Source organism: Bombina bombina, chromosome 3 (assembly GCF_027579735.1).
Source record: "Bombina bombina isolate aBomBom1 chromosome 3, aBomBom1.pri, whole genome shotgun sequence".
Classification (NCBI taxonomy): Eukaryota; Metazoa; Chordata; class Amphibia; order Anura; family Bombinatoridae; genus Bombina; species Bombina bombina.
This window is the reverse complement of record NC_069501.1, coordinates 773,621,518-773,645,371: the sequence shown is the minus strand read 5'-3', so window position 1 is coordinate 773,645,371 and position 23,854 is coordinate 773,621,518.

Genomic DNA, 23,854 nt, shown 5'->3' with positions numbered 1-23,854 from the left:
GGTTTTAGGGTAGGGTTGGTTGTGTGGGTGGTGGGTTTTAATGTTGAGGGGGTATTTGTAATTTTTTTTTACAGGTAAAAAAGCTGATTACTTTTGGGCAATGCCCCGCAAAAGGCCCTTTTAAGGGCTATTTGTAATTTAGTGTAGGATAGGGCTTTTTTATTTTGGGGGGCTTTTTTATTTTGTTAGGGGGATTAGATTAGGTGTAATTAGTTTAAAAATCTTGTAATTTGTTTATTATTTTCTGTAATTTAGTGTTGTTTTTTTTTGTACTTTAGCTAATTTTATTTAATTGTATTTAATGTAGTTAATTTATTTAATTATAGTGTAGTGTTAAGTGTTAGTGTAACTTAGGTAAGTTTTATTTTACAGGTAAATTTGTCTTTATTTTAGCTAGGTAGTTTATTAAATAGTTAATAAATATTTAGTGACTATTCTACCTAGTTAAAATAAATACAAACTTGCCTGTAAAATAAAAATAAACCCTAAGATAGCTACAATGTAACTATTAGTTATATTGTAGCTAGTTTAGGGTTTATTTTATAGGTAAGTATGTAGTTTTAAATAGGAATAATTTAGTTAATGATAGTAATTTTATTTAGATTTATTTAAATTATATTTAAGTTAGGGGGTTAGGGTTAGACTTAGGTTTAGGGGTTAAAATTTTTTGAGTAGGGGCGCGAGGTTGGGGGCGGCAGATTAGGGGTTAATAAATATAGGTAGGTTGGGGCAACATTTGTGGGTGGCAGATTAGGGGTTAATAAATATCATGTAGGTGGCGGCGATGTTGGGGGAAGCAGATTAGGGGTTCATAACTATAATGTAGGTGGCGGCGGTATCTGGAGCGGCAGATTAGGGGTTAATAAATATAATGCAGGGGTCGGTGATGTTGGGGGCAGCAGATTAGGGGTAAATAAGTGTGAGATTAGGTTTGTTTAGACTCGGGGTTCATGTTAGGGTGTTAGGTGTAGACATAAATTTTATTTCCCCATAGGAATCAATGGGGCTGCGTTAGGAGCTAAACGTTGCTTTTTTGCAGGTGTTAGACTTTTTTTCAGCCGGCTCTCCCCATTGATTCCTATGGGGAAATCGTGCATGAGCACGTTACACCAGCTCACCGCTAACGTAAGCAGTGCTGGTATTGGAGTGAGATGTGGAGCAAAATTTTGCTCAACGCTCACTTCTTGCCTGTTAACGCCGGGTTTGTAAAAACCCGTAATACCAGCGCTGTATGTAAGTGAGCGGTGAGCATAAACTGCTCGTTAGCACCGCATAGCCTCTAACGCAAAACTCGTAATCTAGCCGATAGTTTTAATAAACTAATAAAAAAAAATTGTCCTTAAACTTTTCATTACAGTCACTGTCAAAAAGAAGGTCATTTTGAATGAGCTTATATTATCCAAAATAGTGAGAAGAGGGATGGGGTTTTTTTCCCCAGCCACATTGCACCAAATTACTTATTACTGTTGATGATTATGATGATGATGGTAAAGATATGCATGTTCCTAATGGTCTAGTCTTTTAATCATTCTTCTTTAAGATTTATTTTCTTCTCTTTAGGTAGTGCATTTTTTATTTACACCACTTATAATCCTGTTTTTGTTTTTTTTTCTTACTTTTGGCCGATTCTTTAACTGCCCATAAACCAATGTTATATCTAGACTTTCCCCTTCTTCTCCCTTCAATGTAAATTTACCAGTAAGACCCATAAAGCTGCAGTCCAGATCTCCAGGGAAAAAAGCAGGAGAAAATTACATCTACCAGCATGCATTAGTATTTGTGGTCTGCTATCCAATCCATAGCAAAAAAAAAAAAATCCTGCTTTTTCATAAAATCATGGAGGCCTATTTATCAAGCCGTTAACTATGCTGCATTCGCCGGCACCAATACGCTCGCCTGACATCGCGGCCGCGGACCTGAAAACGCTCTCTCCAAATTTAACAAAAAAGCTGTCAAAAAGCCACGCACCAAGTACGGGGTGATGAGCAGCGGACTGTTGTTAACTAACAGTCATCAATCTCGCTGCTATTTGGCTTTTTAACAGCTTTATTTAGATACTGTCACTAAACACCGCCACTATACTAAACTGTATAACCCCTATCCCGCCGCCCCCCGACCCCGCCACAAATAAATAATGTTATTAACCCCTATCCCGCCGCTCCCGGAGCCCACCGCAACTCTAATAAAGGTATTAACCCCTCTCCTGCTGCTCCCGGAGCCCACCGCAACTCTAATAAACTTATTAACCCCTATCTCACCGCTCCCGGACCCCACCGCCACCTACATTATGTTCTTAATCCCTAATCTTCCGCCCCCTACACCGCCGCCACCTACATTATGTTCTTAGCCCCTAATCTGCCGCCCCCTACACCGCCGCCACCTACATTATGTTATTAACCCCTATCCCGCTGCTCACTGAGCCGTCCGCAACTCTAATAAAGTTATTAACCCCTATCCCGCCAGCCCCCCACATCGCCATAAACTAAATTAACCTATTAACCCCTAAACCTAACGACCCGCTAACTTTATATTAAATATTAACTCATCCCAATCTTATAATAAATTTAAAATTACCATTAGATTTAAATTAAACTATATTAAACTAATAATTAACCTACCCTAAATATTATACTAAATTACATTAAACTATATTAAACTAATAATTAATCTACCATAACTGTTATACTAAATTACATTAAACTATATTAAACTAATAATTAATCTAACCTAACTGTTATACTAAATTACATTAAATTATATTAAACTAATAATTAATCTACCCTAACTGTTATACTAAATTACATTAAACTACAAATTAAATTAACTATATTATATATTTAAACACCTAACCCTACTCAAATAATTTAAATCTACAAAATTACAAAGTTACAAAAAACTAAAACTAAGTTACAAATAATAACAAACACTAAGTTACAAAAAAACCAAAAACGGGGGCGGAGTTAACCGTCAAGCGAGCAGGACACACTTTGCAACCTGTTTAGTGAGCCCAAATTTATGTAAAAAATACCCTAGTTTGCTGCTGAGTACCTGAGCACTAAATACTTGACTCGAATGCCAACTTTACACAGCAATAGGCCCGCATCAAAGAACGGAGGTTCGGGCCTAACAGGACTCTGACCGCCATTCCGGCTGTATCCATTGGCCTGCTGCCTCGGAGCGGCTGCTGACTCAAATACCCCACAAACATTTGCCATAGCCGGTGGCTAATGGCCGGACATTCCTACCACTGAGGCCTGCAATCAACCGCAACAGACTGGGGTAAGACATCTGTCTTTTAAGGCTCACACATGACACACTTACCGGATCATAACATAGACTGTGACCGCACAAACAACTCTGTTGGCCCTCGGTCTCTTAGCACTGCTGATTTAATACCCAACATCAGGGCAGTAAAGGCCTGCACCAGAGGTGCGAAAAGATGCCATTTTCCAAGTCGGTAGGGGTATTCACCTAGGCCTCATCGCTCCAAAGAACTCATATAAAGGTTATTCTCCCCACAGTCGCATAGAAAGTCCCATAGAGGGACTGGACTAACTGCCCCTTACTACAAGTCATAGGCCTACACAAGCTCCAGTTTTCTAGGGGCCCAGTCCTCTGCACCACACATGCATTATTTAACAGGGCCCTGAACAGTGTGTATAGGAGTGATTCACCTTCACGGAGAACCTAAGAGGACTTTTGGGGAAAGATCATCTCTATTTCAAATAAAATAGCTCTGTATTATAAATTACTCACTGGAACATACGGGATTCACACACCTAGTCCGTTGGAGTCCTTAATACCAGAACCCTATCTACCAACTACACAGGCCTTCCAATAACCTAGGTCTGTAGGAGATTGGAAGTTGGGAACTCCTAGCTCTGTTCATTTCCAGAAAAAGATATCTAGGGTTACACTTATATTACTTTGGGCTCATCCCCTGCCTAGGCCCACATTCCATCAAAGATGTTACCACTAACCATGATTGGGTAGTTCAATATCAACACCAGGGGGACTTTGTCCTACCTTACCAATATTTTTGTATCTATTTATGTTCTTACACTGAGAGGTTGCTATAAGTCTTTGCTTTATTTTATCCTTAGTGTCTAGCTCCAACGGTCCTGATTCTATAGTATGTCTCAATCTGCTAGACAAAAATCTAAGTTAACTCAGCCTCCTAAAAAAGAGTAGCAGATCATTTCAAGGATCATCCCTCTTCAAAGGGCCAAACAACCAGAGAGTAAGATCCGGCGCTAGACCTGAGTTACTCAGAAAGCAGTATGGACTCTCAATCACCCGCAGGAAATACCCTGTCCTCCAATATTGTTGGATATACTAGAGGACACTCTGACCAAGGAGATCAAGAGTTCTACAGCTGAATTACGCAGAGATATAGCTGCTCTGGGTGAACGCACTGAAACCCTCAAATGTAAACATGAGGACTTAGCTATAGATCACGCAAATCTCCCAGAATCTCTCTACACAAATTTCAGACCTGGAATTGAAACTACGAGACATGGAGGACAGATCCAGGTGAAATAATCTGAGATTTTGTGGGATCTCAGAGGACATTGGCCCGTCAGAACTGGAAGCCTATGTACTGGAACTTTGTAAATATATTCTGCCTTCCTTAGATCCTCCTGGTCTTATTCTAGACAGAGTACATCGAGTAGCAAGACCAAAGAGTGTGTCTCAGGATAAGCCCAGAGATGTATTGGCTAGGATTCACTTCTACTTCCACAAAGAATGCATACTTAGAGAACTAGCTAACAAACAACAACTTCCAGCTAAATTTCAACAAGTTGCTATATTCCTGGACATTTCCAGCTATACGCTTCAAAGAAGGTGGACATTCAGATCCATTACCCAAACCCTGAGAGCAGAGAAAATTCGATATCGCTGGGGTTATCCCACCAAGTTAATAGTTACAAAAAATGGGGATACCCACACTATCATTGCCCCGCAAGAGGGGTTCAGTCTGCTCAAAGAATGGGGAATTACTCCCTCAAGGGATCACCCCGCAAAGAGGCTCTCAGCCTCTAAACTCCAACCTGCAGCCCCTGAGTGGAATCCCTTACCTCAAAGGCCATCTTCCTGATATTAAGAACTAACTAAGTACACAGTATCATGTTGTAAAATCTATCAATACTGCAAGTTAAATGTTTAAATATTTTGAAATCTATACTTTGTTCTGGGACAGAGGGTGCCTTCGGCTCCTGACTCGAGGGGTAGCTACCTAATTAGGTTGAAGACATACACTTTATTGTCCATGCTCCCTCGGAGTCTGGGATCGGAGGGACCGGAGATATGTCTCATCCCTGGGATCTATTCTTTGAGGGTCTTAGATGTTATACTAATAATTAATACTCTGTTACCCTAGGGACCCCACACTGACCTGTACTCACCCTACTTGAGGGTTATATACGACAAAACCCGACCCTGATCAATCATATAATTCCCTAATCCTGGGAACGAGATAATGTATATGTTCTAGATTGCATCAACGTATCCTATAAAACTATAGGCAATATTATATAAACACCTGAACATTTGAATTTCCATCCGCTAAGTTCTCTATATGAAGAAAGATGCACTTAATATACTGCCCATCGCCTTATATTAACACATATGATACAAAAATTCTACTACACAGTTCATCTTCCCCCCCTTAAAAGTGTTGATCCTTTTATTTAGTTACGTGTTCGTAACATTTCCCCCCCCTTTCACATAAATACTGCTTGTATTTTCCCCTAATACGGGGACCGAAGAGGTCAGCCCTTTTCTTCCTAGGCAAACTGCTTCCATTGGTGGTTAATCAGACCACCTTATCTGTTATAGATAGATAACAGACTCCTACGTTGACAACAGATTGTTCTTTATTTTATATATTAACCTAAAGGTTTTTTAATACTGTCATCAATCCAATATTGTTATAAGTATCTTACAAATTTCTTCTTCATTTCTCAGTATAACCTGCTAGTAGACCATTAAACTGCATTTTACCTATAATCAGCAGAGCATGGGAACAGTCCAGGCGGGGTAAGTACTTCTGAGCCCTCTCCCCCCCTTTTTAGTACCTAAGTCCAGTGTTCTCTGCTGTCTCCTCTCCCATCTCTGTCCCTCTCTCTATATTTATTAATAGTCATGGAAGAATCCTCTGACCTCATTACCTTTGCTACCCTAAATGCTAAAGGCCTAATTCATCTACTAAGAGAAGTTTACTAACTAACTTTAGGAAATTCCTGAAAGCTCAAGTTATATTCCTACAAGAAACTCATTGGCTGGCCTCACACCAAGATCCATACAGATCCTCTGACTATCCTACTGTATTTTTTTCATCCTATACAGAGAAGTCGAGGGGAGTGGCAATTGCTGTTCATAAGACAGTAAATATTGAACTTATATACAAGGAAACAGATGACCAGGGTAGATACTTAATACTCATTTGTAAACTAAACGGTGTATTATTCACCCTGGTTAACATATATGTCCCTAACCAGTCCCAACTCAAATTCCTGAAGGAAGTACTGACTAGAGTAGAACCGATCAAGGTGGGCACTATGGTCCTGGGAGGAGACTGTAATATGGTATTGGATCCATCGGTGGACAAAAAGGTCAGAACAGACAAAGAAATTGACACCTACACTATAAATACTGCCGCTAAATTTCGACAGCTTATAATGCAATATAATCTATATGATATATGGCGGGCCCAACATCTTCACGATAAAGACTACACATACTTCTCCAGGCCACACAACATATACTCTAGACTGGATTATTTGTTCACTGACTCTTGGACACTTAACAAAGTAGTATCCTCACACATACGAATATGCTCATGGTCAGACCATGACATCTTATTATTTACCCTTTCCACTGACTTGTCTAAAACATCCAGACAGAGCTGGAAATTACCTAGACAATTGCTACATAGTCAAGAATTCAGGACCTCCCTCCAAACTTCCATTGCGGAGTTCATAACTAAATGAAACCTCCCAAATGTCACATCAAATAATCTGGGCCTCGCTCAAGGCATACATTAGAGGTATGTGTATTAGGAAACAAGCCTCCACTCGGGACCAGAGGGATTCCCCATTGGGACTGCTAGTAGCCTCCCTGAGAGCAAAAGAACTGATTAATAAATCCTCACCTTCCCCGCAATTGGCTGATGAAATCAAAACACTGAGAACTCAACTAGCTGACAGGGAAATGGAAAGAGTCAGGGAGGCATACTCTCATTTTAAACAAATAATGTATTACCAGGGGAATAAAGCCTCTGCTTTACGAGCCCGCAAACTTCGCGGCAGAACTGCCACGGTCAGAATCCTGACTTTGAGGAAGGCCAAAAAGGTAGCTAACTCCCCTAAAGAGATAGGAGAGATGTTCACAGAATATTACTCTGAACTCTATAACCTTAAATCCTCTATGGCATATACTGAAGCCTCGGTACAGTCTATAACCCTGTTCTTAAATAAGCTCAACTTGCCCTCACTCTCTGAAGCAGACAAAGACACACTCAACACCCTGTTCATGTTGGCTGAACTATTATTAGCCATAAAACACACCCAGTATAATAAAGCCCCGGATCCGGATGGCTTTCCATCTGATTTCTATAAACTCTTTAAAACAGATATAAGTAGCATTCTCTTAAAAGTTTTCACTGAGGCACGCAAAACAGGTATATGGAGAAAAGAGTTCCTACAGGCAACTATCTTACCTATCCCAAAACCTAATAAGGATCCATCCCAATGCAGTAGTTACAGGCCAATATCGTTGATTAATGCTGACGCCAAATTATATGCCAAACTCTGGGCAAATCACCTTAAACTACTGCTTCCAAAAATCATTCACCCTGATCAGGTAGGATTCATGTTTGGTAGGGAAGGCCCTGACAATACCCGAAGAGTTCTTAATGTTTTTTCAGAGGTGGCCAGGCTCTGCTGTCCCATGCTGGCCCTGTCTCTAGATGCAGAGAAAGCGTTTGACAGGGTCAGATGGGGGTATTTGTGGCAGGTCCTTGCTCAGTTTGGCCTTCCATGTTAGGTGATCACAGCAATCAAGGCACTATATTCAGACCCCTCGGCTGTAGTTAAAGGGCTTGGATTTTCCTCCCCAGAGTTCTCCATCACCAATGGCACTAGGCAGGGGTGTCCTCTATCACCCCTGATCTTTGTTTTGGTGATTGAGCCTTTAGCGCAATCTATACATAATTCTCAGATGATCCGAGGAATACCGCTAAGAGAGAGGGGAGAGAAGATTGCCCTCTTTGCCGATGATGTCACTCTTTTTCTAACTAACCCACTAGGTTCACTGCCCATATTGTTTGATATTATAACCGACTTTGGAAATTATAGCTACTATAAAATCAACTTCCTAAAAACAGAAGCATTGCCTATCCATATTCCTACATTTGAATTGGAGATTATGCGATCAACCTACTCCTTTCAGTGGTCACTAGAAACTATTCGACACCTGGGAGTTCAATTAGGCCCTGACCCCAAACTAGTTGTTCACAAAAATTATAATAATGCATTGCAGGAGATCTCCACACTTCTGAAATCCTGGAATTTTAAGGAAGTTTCATGGCTGGATCGCATTGCGTCTCTTAAAATGACTACCCTCCCTATATCCTCTATTACTTTAGATGCCTGCCCCTAAATGTCCCTAAGATACTACTTTGTAAACTCCAATCCCTCTGCCAAGGATATGTATGGGGACCTTCCAGAACCTGCATAGCCTCAAAAATCCTACAGAAACAGTTTGGACAAGGTGGTGTTGCCATGCCAAGCATACACGGATACTAGGAAGCTGCCCGATTGACACACAAATCTGGCGGATAAAGGTGAACCGCAGAGGTGGAAAGATGTGGAGTCCTCTGATCTACCCTTTGGGCTGAGATTGGAGGATCTACCTTGGTTCCCAGCCTATCGCCTGGACAATTTGGGGATCAATAATCCTATCATCAGGGATAACTTAAAAGTTTGGCATTCTATTAGGCACCTCTCCGAAATTGCACCGCACCAATCTCAATTACATTCTATTCCTAGCTTACTAGCAGTGCTTCCAGACATGCATTCTTCAGAATGGAAGAATTGGAACCTCCAACATGTCGCTCAACTCTACTCCTCTAAAACGCTCCCCCCACAGAGAATAGGTTCCTTAATACAGGATCCACCACCCTGGATCCAGTTCGAATACACCAGATTACACAATTTCTTAATATCATGGGGTTTTCCCAAAGTTGAAACCAGACCCTTGACCACCTGGGAAAAATTATGGAAACTGAAAACTAAGATCCCCAAAACCCTATCAAACCATTATAGTATGATTCAGAAATCTACCAACTCTGACAGAATCTGGCAACTTAAGGCTTGGTAATATGACTTATCTAGGACCATTACTGATAATGACCTACAACGCGCTATAACACTGACTAAGAAAACTCTACACTGTGCAAACACCATTAAATCACATATGAAAATCCTTCTTAGATGGTACTATACTCCTGTTAGACTTTCACAGATGTTCCCATCATCTTCTCCCCTATGCTGGCGCAACTGTAGTGAGAGAGGCTCTGATCTACATATATGGTGGGGCTGCCCATTGCTGAGATCATGCTGGAACAAAGTATTCAATTTATGCAAATAAATGGGACTATTTATACCACATAGACCGGAGACAGTGCTCTTTCACATCTTCCCAACCACCTTACCTACCCCACAGTCTAAACTGGTCATCTTCATTTTTGCTGCCATGAAACTCACCATAGCAAGAGCCTGGAAACAAACATTACCCCCAGACATTTCTGATGTAATTACTACAATTAAACTTTTTGCTAAAATGGAAAGAAGTTTCTATTTGAGCCTGGGCAAAGAAGATCTGTATTGGACTATATGGGAACCTTGGTTCCATTACCAGAAAGGCCCTGATTAAACGCGCTATGCTTCGCCCCCTCTCCTCTACTCCCCACTTAGTTTGGGTTTCATCCTACCCTCACTACGTCTTCATTCACCCCTTCCCCCCTCCTCTTCTCTATTAAGATGTATCCTTCCCCCTTGCCCCTTCACTCCTTGCCCCGTTTGGACAACCCCTCTGAATCTGAGTTCATTAACGGAGGTCTACATACTTTTTGTTACAATGTATAAACTGACTCTCATATTTAACACAGTATTTATGTCTCCTCAAACATATTCCTGTGGTTTCTTTTCAATAGGCATGAGAGATTAGATCCATATCACACTATAAGAAAAACGGTTATTTTTAAAATAATCTCTCAAAAGGTCACATATAACAGGTTAGAGTATTTATGTTATAAAATTGTTTACAAACCAAAATAATCTTCAAGTTACCTCAATTGTACCTTTGAGATACGATGAAATATTGTTTAATCCCAGAGATCAATGTTGTCATAACAATGTTGTCAAGTTGATTTGTTATATTTTCAATAAAAATTTATTTTGGAAAAAAAAAAAAAGAAATTAAAGATTTACACTAATTACACCTAATCTAAGATCCCTATGACAATAAAAAAGCCCCCCCAAAATAAAAAAAAACCCTAGCCTACAATAAACTACAAATAGCCCTTAAAAGGGCCTTTTGCGGGACATTGCCCAAAGAAATCAGCTCTTTTACCTGTAAAAAAAAAATACAAATATCCCCTTAACAGTAAAACCCACCAACCACCCACACAACCAACCCCCCAAATAAAAACCTAACTAAAAAGTCCTAAGCTCCCCATTGCCCTGAAAAGGGCATTTGGATGGGCATTGCCCTTAAAAGGGCATTTAGCTCTATTGCACCCAAACCCCTAATCTACAAATAAAACCCACCCAATAGACCCTTAAAAAATCCTAACACTAACCCCTGAAGATTCACTTACAGTTTTGAAGATCTGACATCCAACCTCCAAGAAGCCGTGAGAAGTCCTCATCGAAGCCAGGAGAAGTCTTCATCCAAGCGGCCAAAGTCTTCATCCAAGCCTGCAGAAGTCTTCAAGATGGCATCTTCTATCTTCATCCATCCGGCGAGGAGCGGGTCCATCTTCAAGACATCCGGCGCGGAGCATCCTCTTCTTCCAAAGACTCCCGATGAATGAAGGCTCCTTTAAGTGACGTCATCCAAGATGGCGCCCCTTAGATTCTGATTGGCTGATTGAATGCCAATAGGATTGAACTTTAGCCAATAGAATGAAAGCTCAATCCTATTGGCTGATTGCAACAGCCAATATGATTTTCAATCTTAATTCCGATTGGCTGATAGAATTCTATCAGCCAATCGGAATCTAAGGGACGCCATCTTGGATAACGTCACTTAAAGGAACCTTCATTCGTCGGGAGTCATCGGAAGAAGAGGATGCTCCGTGACGGATGTCTTGTAGATGGACCCACTCCTCGCCGGATGGATGAAGATAGAAGATGCCGTCTGGGTGAAGACTTCTGCGGGCTTGGATGAAGACTTCGGCCGCTTGGATGAAGACTTCTCCTGGCTTCGATGAGGACTTTTCATGGCTTCTTGGAGGATGGATGTTGGATCTTCAAAACTGTAAGTGAATCTTCAGGGGTTAGTGTTAGGATTTTTTAAGGGTGTATTGGGTGGGTTTTATTTGTAGATTAGGGGTTTGGGCTGCAGTAGAGCTAAATGCCCTTTTAAGGGCAATGCCCATCCAAATGCCCTTTTCAGGGCAATGGGGAGCTTAGTTTTTTTTTGTTAGGTTTTTATTTGGGGGGGTTGGTTGTGTGGGTGGTGGGTTTTACTGTTGGGGGGGTATTTGTATTTTTTTTTTACAGGTAAAAGAGCTGATTACTTTGGGGCAATGCCCAGCAAAAGGCCCTTTTAAGGGCTATTTGTAGTTTATTGTAGGTTAGGGTTTTTTTATTTTGGGGGGGCTTTTTTTCATAGGGCCCTTAGATTAGGTGTAATTAGTTTAAATCTTTGATCATTTCTTTTTTATTTTGTATAACAGTGTTTATTTTGTTTTGTAACTTAGTGTTTGTTATTTTTTGTAACTTAGTGTTTGTTATTTTTTGTAACTTAGTTGTTAGTTTTTGTAACTTTGTAAAAAAACAAAGAAATTAAAGATTTACACTAATTACACCTAATCTAAGAGCCCTATGACAATAAAAAAGCCCCCTCAAAATAAAAAAAACCCCTAGCCTACATTAAACTACAAATAGCCCTTAAAAGGGCCTTTTGCGGGACATTGCCCAAAGAAATAAGCTCTTTTACCTGTAAAAAAAAATTAAAATACCCCCTTAACAGTAAAACCCACCCACCATCCACACAACCAACCCCCCCAAATAAAAACCTAACTAAAAAGACCTAAGCTCCCCATTGCCCTGAAAAGGGCATTTGGATGGGCATTGCCCTTAAAAGGTCATTTAGCTCTATTGCACCCAAACCCCTAATCTACAAATAAAACCCACCCAATACACCCTTAAAAAATCCTAACACTAACCCCTGAAGATTCCCTTACAGTTTTGAAGATCCGACATCCATCCTCCAAGAATCCAGGAGAAGTCCTCATCGAAGCCGGGAGAAGTCTTCATCCAAGCGGCCAAAGTCTTCATCCAAGCCCGCAGAAGTCTTCAAGATGGCATCTTCTATCTTCATCCATCCGGCGAGGAGCGGGTCCATCTTCAAGACATCCGGCGCGGAGCATCCTCTTCTTCCAAAGACTCCCGATGAATGAAGGCTCCTTTAAGTGACGTCATCCAAGATGGCGTCCCTTAGATTCTGATTGGCTGATAGAATGCCAATAGGATTGAACTTTAGCCAATAGAATGAAAGCTCAATCCTATTGGTTGATTGCAACAGCCAATATGATTTTTTCAACCTTAATTCCGATTGGCTGATAGAATTCTATCAGCGAATTGGAATCTAAGGGACGCCATCTTGGATGACGTCACTTAAAGGAACCTTCATTCGTCAGGAGTCTTCGGAAGAAGAGGATGCTCCATGCCGGATGTCTTGAAGATGGACCCACTCCTCGCCGGATGAAGATGGACCCGCTCCTCGCCGGATGGATGAAGATAGAAGATGCCATCTTGAAGACTTCTGCGGGCTTGGATGAAGACTTTGGCCGCTTGGATGAAGACTTCTCCCGGCTTCGATGAGGACTTCTCCTGGCTTCTTGGAGGATGGTTGTCGGATCTTCAAAACTGTAAGTGAATCTTCAGGGGTTAGTGTTAGGATTTTTTAAGGGTGTATTGGGTGGGTTTTATTTGTAGATGCCATCTGGGTGAAGACTTCTGCGGGCTTGGATGAAGACTTTGGCCGCTTGGATGAAGACTTCTCCTGGCTTCGATGAGGACTTCTCACGGCTTCTTGAAGGATGGATGTCGGATCTTCAAAACTGTAAGTGAATCTTCAGGGGTTAGTGTTAGGATTTTTAAGGGTGTATTGGGTGGGTTTTATTTATAGATTAGGGGTTTGGGCTGCAGTAGAGCTAAATGCCCTTTTAAGGGCAATGCCCATCCAAATGCCCTTTTCAGGGCAATGGGGAGCTTAGTTTTTTTTAGTTAGGTTTTTATTTGGGGGGGTTGGTTGTGTGGGTGGTGGGTTTTACTTTTGGGGGGGTATTTGTAATTTTTTTTTACAGGTAAAAGAGCTGATTTCTTTGGGGCAATGCCCAGCATAAGGCCCTTTTAAGGGCTATTTGTAGTTTATTGTAGGTTAGGGCTTTTTTTTATTTTGGGGGGCTTTTTTTCATAGGGCCCTTAGATTAGGTGTAATTAGTTTAAATCTTTGATCATTTCTTTTTTAGTTTGTATAACTTAGTGTTTATTTTGTTTTGTAACTTAGTGTTTGTTATTTTTTGTAACTTAGTTGTTAGTTTTTGTAACTTTGTAATTTTTTAGTGTAGATTTAAATTATTTGAGTAGGGTTAGGTGTTTAAATATATAATATAGTTAATTTAATTTGTAGTTTAATGTAATTTAGTATAATAGTTAGGGTAGATTAATTATTAGTTTTAATCGACTAATCAGATAAAAAATAAATCTTTTTTTCCCTATATTTAAAATAAAAATCCACATACTGAGTGTTATAAATATAAACTTCAGACTACAACTTTACATTAGCATAACTGTTGGTCCAATATTTAAGCAGGAGAACAATTTTTTATAATTAAGCAAAGCAAAACCACAAACTGTTTGAAAAGAGGTAGAACTAGTAAGAGATAAACTACCACTGTTTATAACATTCTGTTATTCACTCTTTCAGAAACTTTGCATTTAAAGGCAAAAATGTCAACATGACCACATGCTCCTGGCTGAGGCTGGCTCTCTTTTCTGCAAGCTATTTTGCCTGCAGCAGAGAAGAAGTGCTCATATGGTGTTGAGGTGCCTGAGATGCATATGTAGGGTTTTTGCCAATTTCACCAAGGTGGTCTATTTATCTTTGTTAGCTCTTCACCAATGCAAGGGGCCTCTTAACAATGAAAGCCTGGACCTTATTCTGACATAAAAATATCTTGAATATCTATATGCAATGGCAAACAACCAGCTATACGGTAAGGGTAAAAATTATCTAGTCCACTCTTAAAATAACAGATACATACTTACAGAGGTTGAATTTGGTACATATTCCAATTAATTAAAAATATAAAAAAAACAAAAAAAAAAGGAAAGAGGGCTAAAGACAACATCAGTATCAGTTACAGGACACATCCTTACACATTTATCTATAGAGTACATATAATCAGCAATAGCAAGCAATCCACAAAATATTGTGCAAACAGGTAATAGTGACATCAATTCATATAACAAATGCCATCAATCTAGGGCTAGGTGTAAATAACAAGCTCAGCACTATATCATGCAATGCACAGTCCCAAATCACCTGATTTAATATAAACAATCCAAATTATGACTTATTTCTGGGCTGCACCTAAGCCAGGAGTAGTTGTAAACTTAAAATGAAACTTAGTGTCCTGAAAAAGTGAAAACTAAAATGTCTGTAGACGTCCTTTAGGCTAAGGGCATAACCATAAAACACAATACCATATGCAGGGGCTCATTGGAGTAAAGCAGCTGGTTCTGTGCACAGACCAACTAATTGCAAACCAACTTATCGATTATGAGATTCGTTGACAACTATTTTCATAATCGATTATTATCGATAATGCCGATTAGTTGTTTCGGCTCTAATCAGTTTAATGTAGTTTAATTTAAATCTAAAGGTAAGTGTAAATGTATTAAAAGATAGGGATGAGTTAATATTCAATATAAAGTTAGTGGGTTGTTAGGTTTACGGGTTAATAGTTTAATTTACTTTATGGCAATGTGGGGGGCTGGTGGTTTAGGGGTTGATAGGTTTAGTAAGTGGTAGTGATGTGGGAGGCCAGGGGTTTAGGGGTTAATACCTTTAGTTAGTTGCGGAGGGGTCCGGGAGCAGCGGGAAAGGGGTTAATAACTTTTATTTAGGTGGCGGCAGTGTCGGGCCAGCAGATTAGTGGTTAATAAGTATAATGTAGGGGCGGCAGATTAGGGGTGTTTAGACCTGGGGTACATGTTAGGGTGTTAGGTGTAAACATAACTTTTATTCTCCCATAGGAATCAATGGGATATCGGGCAGCAGCGAACATGAGCTTTCGCTGCTTTCAGACTCCCATTGATTCCTATGGCATTCCATTGAAAAGCCGGTATGCTGGGCCGGAATAGTGGTGAGCGTACCTGGTAGTTATTTGATAACTAGCAAAAGTTGTCAGATAGTGCCGAATTAGCATTCGGAACATCTGTAATGACATAAGCATCGATCTGTGTCAGACTGAGACCGGCGGATCGTATGTTACGTCACAGATTTCTACTTTTGCCGGTCTGTAGGGTTTGATAAATGAGACAAATCAAGCTCTCCACAATTACGCTGCGGAATTCCAGCGTATTTGCAGTTGATGGCTTGATAAATAGGCCTCATGGTGAATACTCTAGTCCCTTAAAAAAGCCAATTACTCATATTGGAGAAATCCTATTCCTAAAGAGGACTATACTGTACAATCCTGAAAATGTCAGTATGAAATAAAAAGAAATATAACAGTTTTGCTAAAAGCTGTTTCTTGATATTGGGGACAGAATTTCCGGTTTCTCTAATTTTCCAATTACATCTTGCATAGTCTCAAAATTGGGGCTAAATGGCCAATTTGCACTTATCACCTGCCAAGTTTTTTTGCAAGCTGGTAAAACAGAATTGTGGACTTTTTGAGAGCTGATATTATTATATTTATTGTTATTAGCAACAATGTAAATGGGGTATAAATCATGAAAAATATTGTGTCCTTAAAGGGACAGTCTAGGCCAAAATAAACTTTCATGATTCAGATAGAACATGTAATTTTAAACAATTTTCCAATTTACTTTTATCACCAATTTTGCTTTGTTCTCTTGGTATTCTTAGTTGAAAGCTTAATCTTGAAGGCCACCTCTTTTCAGAATGCATTTTAACAGTTTTTCACCACTAGAGGGTGTTAGTTCATGTATTTCATATAGATAACACTGTGCTCGTGCACATGAAGTTATCTGGGAGCAGGCACTGATTGACTAAACTGCAAGTCTGTCAAAAGAACTGAAATAAAGGGGCAGTTTGCAGAGGCTTAGATACAAGATAATGACAGAGGTTAAAAGTATATTAATATAACTGTGTTGGTTATGCAAAACTGGGGAATGGGTAATAAAGGGATTATCTATCTTTTAAAACAATAAAAATTCTGGTGTAGACTGTCCCTTTAAGTGAAAAAAAGTTAAAATTTAAACATTAACTTTGCATAATTTTACAACTACAGCAAAATAGTTTATTTTCAAAATGTTAATTTATTTTCAAATGTTTTTTAATCCTTTAGCTACCAAAGATGAATGTAACAACAATCAAAAGAAGAAGTTCAATAGAAGTATAACTAAAACTTTTCAATAAACTTAACAGGGCATTGTAAAGCAAAATCATTAGTGCATGTCCTTTCCGCATCACTGAATAAGAAAGGATCTGAATATTCAACCCCACAAACTTAAATGTTCATGATTTATTACCAATTAGAACACAATTTTTAGTGACAGCAAAAATTAGTCAAATAGAAAAATGATCAGCTACACTATCATCTGAATTTAAATCGTGGATGTTAAAGTATGAGTGATGTAAACTTTAGCTGTTCTACCTAACGGCTAGATTTAGAGTTTGGCGTTAGCCATCAAAACCAGCGTTAGAGGTTCCTAACGCTGGTTTTGGGCTACCGCTGGTATTTAGAGTCTTGTAGGTAAGGGTCTAACGCTCACTTTGCAGCCACGACTTTTCCATACCGCAGATCCCCTTACGCCATTTGCGTATCCTATCTTTTTCATGGGATCTTTTTAACGCCGGTATTTAGAGTCTTGGCTGAAGTGAGCGTTAGAAATCTAAAGACAAAACTCCAGCTGCAGCAAAAAGCCAGGAGTTAAGAGCTTTCTGGGCTAACGCCGGTTCATAAAGCTCTTAACTACTGTGCTCTAAAGTACACTAACACCAATAAACTACCTATGCACCCCTAAACCGAGGTCCCCCCACATCGCCGCCACTCTATAAAAATTTTTTAACCCCTAATCTGCCGACCGCACACCGCCGCCACCTACGTTATCCCTATGTACCCCTAATCTGCTGCCCCTAACACCGCTGACCCCTATATTATATTTATTAACCCCTAATCTGCTGCCCCCAACGTAGCTGCTACCTTACCTACAATTATTAACCCCTAATCTGCCGACCGTACCTCACCGCTACTATAATAAAGTTATTAACCCCTAATCCGCCTCACTCCCGCCTCAATAACCCTATAATAAATAGTATTAACCCCTAATTTGCCCTCCCTAACATCGTCGACACCTAACTTCAAGTATTAACCGCTAATCTGCCGACCGGACCTCACCGCTACTATAATAAATGTATTAACCCCTAAAGCTAAGTCTAACCCTAACACTAACACCCCTCTAAGTTAAATATAATTTAAATCTAACTAAATAAATTAACTCTTATTAAATAAATTATTCCTATTTAAAGCTAAATACTTACCTGTAAAATAAACCCTAATATAGCTAGAATATAACGAATAATTATATTGTAGCTATTTTAGGATTTATATTTATTTTACAGGCAACTTTGTATTTATTTTAACCAGGTACAATAGCTATTAAATAGTTAATAACTATTTAATAGCTACCTAGTTAAAATAATTACAAAATTACCTGTAAAATAAATCCTAACCTAAGTTACAATTAAACCCAACACTACACTATCAATAAATTAATTAAATAAAATACCTACAATTAAATCTAACACTACACTATCAATAAATTAATTACATGAAATACCTACAAATAAATACAATTAAATAAACTAACTAAAGTACAAAAAATAAAAAAAGCTAAGTTACAAAAAATAAAAAAATTAATTACAAACATAATAAAAATATTACAACAATTTTAAGCTAATTACACCTACTCTAAGCCCCCTAATAAAATAACAAAGCCCTCCAAAATAAAAAAATGCCCTACCCTATTCTAAAATTAAAATAGAAAAGCTCTTTTACCTTACTAGCCCTTAAAAGGGCCTTTTGCGGGGCATGCCCCAAAGAATTCAGCTCTTTTGCCTGGAAAAAAAAACACAATACCCCCCCAACATTACAACCCACCACCCACATACCCCTAATCTAACCCAAACCCCCCTTAAATAAACCTAACACTAAGCGCCTGAAGATCTTCCTACCTTATCTTCACCACACCGGGTATCACCGATCCGTCCAGGCTCCGAAATCTTCATCCAAGCCCAAGCGGGGTCTGGAAATCCATCATCCGGCTGAAGTCTTCTATCAAGCGGCAAGAAGAAGTCCAGAAGAGGCTCCAAAGTCTTCATCCTATCCGGGCAGAAGAGGAGATCCGGACCGGCAACCATCTTCATCCAAGCGGCATCTTCTATCTTCATCCGATGACGAGCGGCTCCATCTTCAAGACCTCCGGCGCGGATCCATCCTCTTCTTCCGATGTCCTAAGTCCGAATGAAGGTTCCTTTAAATGATGTCATCCAAGGGTTAGGGGTATGTGGGTGGTGGGTTGTAATGTTGGGGGGGGGGTATTGTGTTTTTTTTCTCCAGGCAAAAGAGCTGAATTCTTTGGGGCATGGTAAGGTAAAAGAGCTTTTCTATTTTAATTTTAGAATAGGGTAGGGCATTTTTTTTATTTTGGAGGGCTTTGTTATTTTATTAGGGGGCTTAGAGTAGGTGTAATTAGCTTAAAATTGTTGTAATATTTTTATTATGTTTGTAATAATTTTTTTTATTTTTTGTAACTTAGCTTTTTTTATTTTTGGTACTTTAGTTAGTTTATTTAATTGTATTTATTTGTAGGTATTTCATGTAATTAATTTATTGATAGTGTAGTGTTAGATTTAATTGTAGGTATTTTATTTAATTAATTTATTGATAGTGTAGTGTTAGGTTTAATTGTAACTTAGGTTAGGATTTATTTTACAGGTAATTTTGTAATTATTTTATCTAGGTAGCTATTAAATAGTTATTAACTATTTAATAGCTATTGTACCTGGTTAAAATAATTACAAAGTTTCCTGTAAAATAAATATTAATCCTAAAATAGCTACAATATAATTATAATTTATATTGTAGCTATATTAGGGTTTATTTTACAGGTAAGTATTTAGCTTGAAATAGGAATAATTTATTTAATAAGAGTTAATTTATTTAGTTAGATTTAAATTATATTTAACTTAGGGGGGTGTTAGTGTTAGACTTAGCTTTAGGGGTTAATACATTTATTAGAGTATCGGTGAGGTCCGGTCGGCAGATTAGGGGTTAATTATTGTAGGTAGCTGGCGGCGACATTGTGGGGGGCAGATTAGGGGTTAATAAATATAATATAGGGGTTGGCGGTGTTAGGGGCAGCAGATTAGGGGTACATAGGTATAATGTAGGTTGCGGCGGTGTACGGAGCGGCAGATTAGGGGTTAAAAAAATATGCAGGGGTTAGCGATAGCAGGGTCGGCAGATTAGGGGTTAATAAGTGTAAGGTTAGGGGTGTTTAGACTCGGGGTACATGTTAGGGTGTTAGGTGCAGACTTAGGAAGTGTTTCCCCATAGGAAACAATGGGGCTGCGTTAGGAGCTAAACGCTGCTTTTTTGCAGGTGTTTGGTTTTTTTTCAGTTCAAACGGCCCCATTGTTTCCTATGGGGGAATCGTGCACGAGCACGTTTTTGAAGCTGGCCGCATTCGTAAGCACCGCTGGTATTGAGAGTTGCAGTGGCGGTAAATATGCTCTACGCTCCCTTTTTGGAGCCTAACACAGCCCTTCTGTGAACTCTAAATACCAGCGGTATTTAAAAGGTGCGGGGGAAAAAAAGCCAGCGTTAGCTACGCGGGTCGTTACCGACAAAACTCTAAATCTAGCCATATGTTATGTGTAAGAATTTTATATCCTTAACTGCAGGACCACTCAGTCTCACACCAAACCTTTAGGTTCATTAGATGTAATCAAGAACCTAGTGTTTGCTCATAGATCTGAGGGTCACTGCTGCATGGATGCAGAGTGAAAGAAATAAGATTCAAAGGTATATTATCCCGATTGCAATACCAGGTTGCAATATGCAGATAATTACAGAGATAGCAGATAAATAGAAAGATTTAGATAAGGACAAGATTAAGAATAAGTAGGAAAATGTCAGCCTCAAGAAACACAGGTTGCAACCAGGAGGTGTTTCTTTAATATAGTAAGCAGGAGAGCTCTATAACAGTTAATGATGTTTTTTAGGCAACAGGCAGTCCTTAGTTAGTCTATAACGTTGTTAGTATTCATATAAACAGCAGACAGTCTTTTCACACACAATAGTATGATTATTTGATAATGCACATAGAATAGTTAAGCACAGTTCATCAAGCTGAATCGTTAGATGTTACAGGCAATCAGATAGTAAACGTAGCGGCATTTGCATAAGCGTCACACTTTAAAACAAACAGGATAGTCTTTCAAAGTAGTAAGTGAATTAAGGTATAATACGTTACCAACTTCAGAGAGTAAGGAATAGTAACGGTTACCGCAGCTTCAAGGTGAGTTGCTGTTAAGCACAGGAGTTGTTTGTTAGCACCCAGAGTGAGAGAGGATCCGGAGACTTGCGATGACGTCAGACGCCGATCCACGGCTTCAATGTAGAAGCCGGATGAAACTGAATTAACAAGTAAGAGATACTTTAGAGATTCCGGACAAAACAGAGAGACCTGGTATATGACGATCCAAAGTTGGAAAGCACACAGCAGCTGTAGATGTTAGGAGTAAATTCCTTGGTTAGGAATATCAGCAAGGTGTCTTCGTTGTTGCTCAGCATATAGCTAAGTGAGTACAAATTACCAAGCATAGGTAGACAGGAGGAGGGGCCTTAAATAGGGATGTCAATACCTGAACATCCTGATTTAAAGGGACAGGAACATAACAGGACGCCCCCCTAAAAAGAGCCGCTCCGCGGATCAAGGCTTGGGTCTGTCCGGATGTCTCCGATGAAAAATTGAAAGAAGACGAGGTGCCGACAAATTAGAATACGGTTCCCAGGAGTCCTCATCAGCCCCAAAACCTTTCCATCGTACCAGGTACTGGAGTTGATTGCGATATAAGCGAGAGTCCAAAATAGAATCCACCTCATACTCAACATCATCCACAACTGGAGGGTTAGTCAACGAAGGATGAGGGGGATCTCTTATCGGAGAGAAAGGTTTCAGGAGGGACACATGGAATGTAGGATGTATCCTGAGAGAAGGAGGCAACTGAAGAGTCACAGCATTTGGATTGACAACCTTAACTATGTCATAAGGACCTATAAAAAGACTTCCAAGCTTTTTACTTGGAATACAAAGTTTCAGGTGTCTAGTACTGAGCCAAACCTTATCCCCAGGTTTATAGAGAGGGGGTTTTGAGCGCCTTAAATCATAATGGTGTTTCTGTGAAGCTTGAGCTTCTTGCAAGGTTGTTTTGAGAACAGAGAAGCCCTCAGCAATAGTGTTAACAGTCTGATCAACAGTAGGTAGCAAGGAATCAGTTCTGTGGAAAAGATGATATGAAGGGTGAAAACCATAATTAATATAGAATGGCGAAGTCTTTGTGGATGCGTTGGTCATGTTATTATGTGCGAATTCTGCAGTAGGCAGCAGAGCAAACCAGTTATCCTGTTGGTTGGTACAATAGCATCTCAAATACTGTTCAAGGGACTGGTTAGTCCTTTCGCATTGACCATTAGTCTGGGGATGATAAGCAGTACTTAATCTCCTAGTAATCTTGAGGATAGAACATAACTGAGTCCAGAACTTAGAGGTGAATTGAGATCCTCTATCAGACGTGATAGAGTCGGGTAGTCCATGTAACTTTACAACATGATTTAGAAACAGTAAGGCTGTTTCGGAGGCAGTTGGCAAACCGATATGTGGAATAAAATGAGCCATTTTAGAAAACAGATCAACAATGACTAGGATTGTATTATGGTTAGAGGATGGGGGTAGTTCCACTATATAGTCCATTGCTATGTCCTTCCAGGGTCTATCGGGAACTGGTAACGAGAGAAGGAGACCATAAGGGCGAGTTCTAGTATGTTTGCAAGTAGCACAGACAGAGCAGGATCGGATATAAGACAAGACAGAACTTTTCATATTGGGCCACCAATAGTCTCTTTGAAGTATGCGTAGTGTTTTATGAAGTCCGGGATGTCCTGATAAAAGAGAATCATGTGCACAATGCATTAATTCATTACGTAGAGGTTCTGGTATGTATATCTGGTTTCCATGGTAATACAGATTGCTACGGTGTTTTTGTAGATCTGCTAATGGGAGTGTTGGATCTGCTCCCTGATATTCTTTTATAGAGGTTTCAATGATTGAAGTTAATCCAATGAATTTATTTTGTGGAATGATAGAATCTGGAGGTATATAATGTTGAGGTTTTGGATCTTTCCTTGAAAGAGCATCTGCTTTTGTATTTTTGGAACCCGGGCGGTAAGTGATGGTAAAATCGAATCTTGAAAAGAAGAGGCTCCATCTAACTTGTCTAGAAGTTAACGTTTTGCTGGTTTTTAAATATTCAAGGTTTCTATGATCCGTAAGTATAAGAATAGTATGTTTAGTACCCTCAAGGAGGTGCCTCCAAAACTCTAGTGCTGATTTTATTGCGAGAAGCTCTTTTTCACCAATAGCATAATTTAGCTCGGCTGAGCTCATTACCCTAGAGTAATATGATATTGGATGCAGTGCTTCCTTGGGTGAAACTCTTTGTGAGAGTACAGCTCCAAGAGCGTATTCAGAAGCATCGACCTCAAGCGTGTACTGCAAACTAGGATCTGGGAATTTGAGTATCGGTGCTGTTACAAACCTCTCCTTTAAAACATTAAAGGCGTTCTCAGCATGAATATTCCAAGAGAAACCAGGTTTTTTCTGAGTTAATTTAGTCAAGGGTCTAGCAATCTCAGAAAAGCCCTTGATAAACTTCCTGTAAAAGTTTGCAAACCCAAGGAATCTCTGGACATCTTTTTTTGTACTGGGGGTGCTCCAGTTAGTAATAGCTTCCACTTTGTTTGCTTCCATGGCGATACCAGAAGGGGAAACATGGTATCCTAAGAAGGAAATAGTAGTGGTATTAAAAATGCATTTCTCTAACTTAGCATAGAGATGGTGTGTACGGAGTCTGGACAAAACAAGCTTGACATGAGTGTGATGGTTTGTTATATTGTCAGAATAGATCAAAATGTCATCTAGATAAATGACCATACAGACATCAAGTAAGTCATGAAATACGTCATTTATAAAACACTGGAACGTTGCAGGAGCGTTGCACAGACCGAAAGGCATTACTGTAT